General features: G+C 36.9%; 1 pseudogene; it reads right to left on the reverse strand.

Moving 5' to 3' along the window:
* Positions 1–313: 313 nt before the first annotated feature.
* Positions 314–4,180, reverse strand: LOC103426145 (cell division control protein 48 homolog D-like; annotated as a pseudogene).
* Between the last annotated feature and the right edge of the window lie 514 nt (positions 4,181–4,694).

Consider the following 4,694-nt stretch of genomic DNA (forward strand, 5'->3'; position numbering starts at 1 on the left):
TGGTGTCTTCTATTGCTCTTAGATGATTTAATCACCATTTATGTCGTTTTGCAGAAGAACATACCTGCAAATGCGATTATTGCAGAAACATGAAAAGAAAGAAGGAACAGAAACAAGCAAAAGGGTTTAAACAAAAAACAATGAAAACAAATCATGTACTATGCTTTCAACTAATTCAACATTTATTTGAGTAATATGATCATAATTTTGGGTGCAATGATCATTAAAATGGACACTTCTACGGTTGTAACATTGATGTAATACAAAATGAAAAGCTGGAATTTAAAGAATGAAAAATATGCGTATTATGAAACTATACATTGTAAAGGTCATCTTCACCAGCCCTAGAAGTAGCACGTCCGCTGGAAGCATCATCTGCAAACCTGAAATCTATTCCAAACCCTCTTGACTGCTGCAATGTCTGTGCAAATGCCTGGTATTTGCAGATATCAGCATCACTAACACTCCTACGAGCATACTTCATCGATTCCTCAAAATGAGCTGCCTTGATATCTGCTACTTCATCAATAACGTCATCTTCCATTGCCTTAAGATTCTCATTTCTCCTCATCTCCCTCTCAATATCCTTTTCAATGTTCTCTCTGATTGCATATTTGCAAGCACGCTGGCATATTTCCGTTATACCCGCACCACTAAAACCAGCAGTGTACTTGGCAAGGGCTATGATGTCCACATCTTTAAAAACTGGAGAATTCCTTAAGCAAGACTGGAATACTTGATAGTGAGATTTCTCATCAGGGAGAGGAATGTAAATCAACTGATCTAGATGACCTGGACGCAGAAGTGCAGGGTCTATAATGTCTGGTCTGTTGGTGGCCTCGATAATGAAAACAATTTTCTTTGTAGACATTCCATCTATTTCTGTAAGAAGTTGATTCAAAACCCTATCAGCAGCACCCCCAGCATCACCTACACTACTCCCTCTCTGAGTCGCAATGGAATCAAGTTCATCAAAGAACAGGACACATGGAGCAAACCCACGGGCTTTGTCAAAGATTTCACGTACATTGGTCTCGTGTAAGCAATTCAAGCCCCTTTGTACTAATGAAGTTTGCTTGACACTCATTAGCAATTGCTTTGGCAAGAAGAGTTTTACCACATCCTAAAGGACCATAGAAGAAAACTCCCTTTGAAGGAAACATTCCAAATTTCTCAAATTTCTCCGGATGCTCTAAAGGATATTGAACCGTCTCTTAAAGTTCCATCTTAACACTTTTGAGACCTCCAATATCTTCCCAACTAACATTCGGTACTTCAACAATTGTTTCACGAAGGGCAGAAGGGTTGCTTGTGCTAAGAACAATCTTTAGGTGATGGTTTGTAACTGCCATTAAATTAATAATCTCAGCATCTATTTCCTCATCTTCTAAGTTGATCACATCCATCTTCTCTCTAATGCATTGAAGTGAACCCTTAGTACACAAAGCAGCAAGATCCGCACCAACATAACCATGTGTGTCCTTAGCTATCTTTTCTAAGTCAACATCTTTAGCAAGCTTCATGTTCTTGGTATGAATATGCAAAACCTCAAGATATCCAACTTCATTTGGGCACCAATATCTATTTCCCTATCAAATCTTCCAAACCTTTTGAGAGTCGGATCAATGTTATTTGGACAATTTGTAGCCCCCATAACAATTACATGAGCCTTAGATTTGAGTCCATCCATGAGAGTCAAAAGTTGGGATACAATCCTCATTTCAACTTCTCCATGTGTCTTTTCTCTATTGGGAGTAATTGAATCAATCTCATCAATAAAGATAATGGATGGTGCATTCTTCTCGGCTTCTTCAAAAGCTTTCTTGAGGTTGTTTTCACTCTCCCTCGCCATCTTCGACACGATTTCTGGTCCATTGATGCAGAAAGAAAATGCCCCCGTTTCATTAGCCACAGCTCGGGCAATTAGAGTCTTGCCTGTTCCAGGAGGTCCGTATAGTAGAATGCCCTTTGGCGGCTTCACACCAATTGATTTAAACAGCTGAGGATGCCTCAATGGCAACTCTACCAATTTGCGAATCTGAGCTATCTATTTTCCGACGCCAACAACATCGTCATAGCCAACCTCATTCAATAGTCTTTCCTCATCCTCCATTTTCATAGTAGATTTCAGTGTCGGGAGCAACCACGTAGGGCTCAGCAAGGTCAGTTTCAACAAGCTTGAACTCTACACTCCTCATTCCTCTTCTTACAAGGAAGAGATCACCCTTCCTCACCGGGTGGAAGCTCTCGAAGAAATAAGGTTTTAAATATGCATCAAAGATATTTTCGGTGACCCCTTCAATACTGTCGTCCACAAGAAGAATGTGGACTCGATTTCCATACTTAACATCAGCGCACTGGTAAACTGAAACAACGTCCCCAAGCCTAACCCTCAGGTTGCTCCTGACAACCTTATTCGTCCTTATCTTTGGTTCCTCACATGTAATATCATTAGTAACAATGCACATAGTGTCATTCCTTTTCTTTCCCCTTATTAGGATCGTGTCGCCATTAAAGAGCTGGAGCTTCTCTATGGTCACTGATGAGTAGATTTTATATTATATATTTTACCCTAATCTTAGTATATTTTGGTTAATATTTTGAAAGAATTTTGATACTTTGAATTGTATTTTCAATATAGGACTTTCGACTTCCTCTGGAGCAAAACAGGATCAAATGGACGCATTTTGGAGTAATTCCAGTTGGAGGACGTTCGTGAGTCACTTAGCTTGATCGTATCAAAATCTGGGATTTTTCCACCAAGCGGTTATTTTCTGGCGATAAAGGAGTGATGCGCAGTGCTGGAAAATGATGTTTTTGGGATTAAATTGTGTTTTTGGAGCTCAAGATGACCTTGGATGGTTTCGTGGCCATCTGGAGAAGTGTTCAGAATATTCCAAACATTAAATCCAGCTATATTGGGCCAGTTTTGAAGCAGCTTATGGGTCCAAAACGTGGCTGTTCAGGTTTTAGACGAATTTTACTATTTAATTTAGGGTTATATTTCCTATTTTATTTAATTATTATTTTTAGTTTCCAAGGGGGAATAAAGGACCTGTTTTTAGGGTTTGTGTGGGGGCTTAGCAGATATATTGCTTGGCCAGCTACAGTTTTTCACTACGCTTTATTTTATGCAATTTTGGAGACAAAGAGAAGTGCTAGGGTTTTGGAGATTTTCTACTCTAAGTTGTTTTCAATCGTTTTCTTAATAATATTTTCTATGATTTTAATTATGAATATGCGTAACTAATTCCTTTTGCTAGGGCGAAGCCTTGAGCCTTAGCATGAATATGTGATTTTTATTTAATTGCTTATGATTGATTGCATGCATACTTTGAATTGTTAATCACCAGGATAAAAACTATCTAATTGTCTTAATGCCTGATCACCTTTAGGATCTTTAGAAAAGTAATTTGATGTAATTTTAGTCGGAAGGTTCCTTGAAATTGACGCTGACTTCTTGTGATTAATAATTGTAATTTCACTTAAGATGAATACCACGTCTTAAGGATTGCATGATTTTTCAAAGGGTTTTCATAAAGCATAATGAGTCTTTCATATTCAGATTTAATCTGAACGTCCGGACGAGTTGCAAGTTAGATATACGTTCTATGTTGGATGTTCTAAGTAGAATATAAATTAGGAAAACCTAACCTTCAAAGTGGCATGTGTAGATCATAAGTAATTGGTAAAAGTTCATAGGATTGCTAGGTGATGGTGGAACTCTAGTGTTTTCTTAATTTGATTTTTCAAAATTGTTTTCTTTTTCCATCTAGTTTTAATATTGAAGATTGTCTTATTTTTATTAATTAAATTCGTTTTTAATTTAAGTATGTTATAAAATCAATCACCTCAATTTCTACTTTACAATAATTAATTGAAATTTGGTTTGTTTCGAATTATTTAATAATTCCTGTGGAGAACGACCTTGCGAGATCCGTTTATACTACAACAACCTTGTAATTCTTGCAAGTATAATATGAGTTTTTAGCCCGTTCACATAAGTAGTAAAATCCCTATCAGTCACCGGGTGGAGCGTTACCACTGAGTTGTTGTCGGAGACAGCAATAGCATCATCGACAAGAAGCCGATTTACAGCCTTCTTGCGCTCAAGGATGGCTGTACCGAAGTCGGTCTTTGTCACCTTAAAGCCAGAAGAGTGATCAGTTTTGTTGGTCATTGTGAATGAAGACAGAAGAAGCACGAGAGAGAGAGAGAGAGAGGTTCGTCGATTGAAGACTCAAAAAGAGAGGGGAATGCAATTTGGTAGAAAAGGTTATTAGTAGTGATCGATAATTCTTAAGGATGGGGGATGACGAGGTATACTCATTTTCTTGTTAGGAAAGGTTTCCTGATGTTTCTAATTGAAAACAAATTTTAATTTGTTGAGGCATGCTAACTCCTTTTCTTTTTAGGGAAAAAATGCTTTCTAAATATAATTTTATTAACTCCTTTAAAATTGAAATTGTTAAATATATCATTTGTGATTTGTCAACAATGCTTACATGTATGTAATACAATCATCATCTTGACCATCAGATGGTGATTGTATTAAATTTATATATTCTCAGTGTGAGGCTTAGCACAATCTCTCACATTTTTAGATAAACAATATGGTATGTATTAAAAAAAGTTGTAACTACATTACTTACTATACTTTGAGTTTGTTGCTTATATTATATATGTCAATCATT

Source organism: Malus domestica, chromosome 17, assembly GCF_042453785.1.
Source record: "Malus domestica chromosome 17, GDT2T_hap1".
NCBI classification, from domain to species: Eukaryota; Viridiplantae; Streptophyta; class Magnoliopsida; order Rosales; family Rosaceae; genus Malus; species Malus domestica.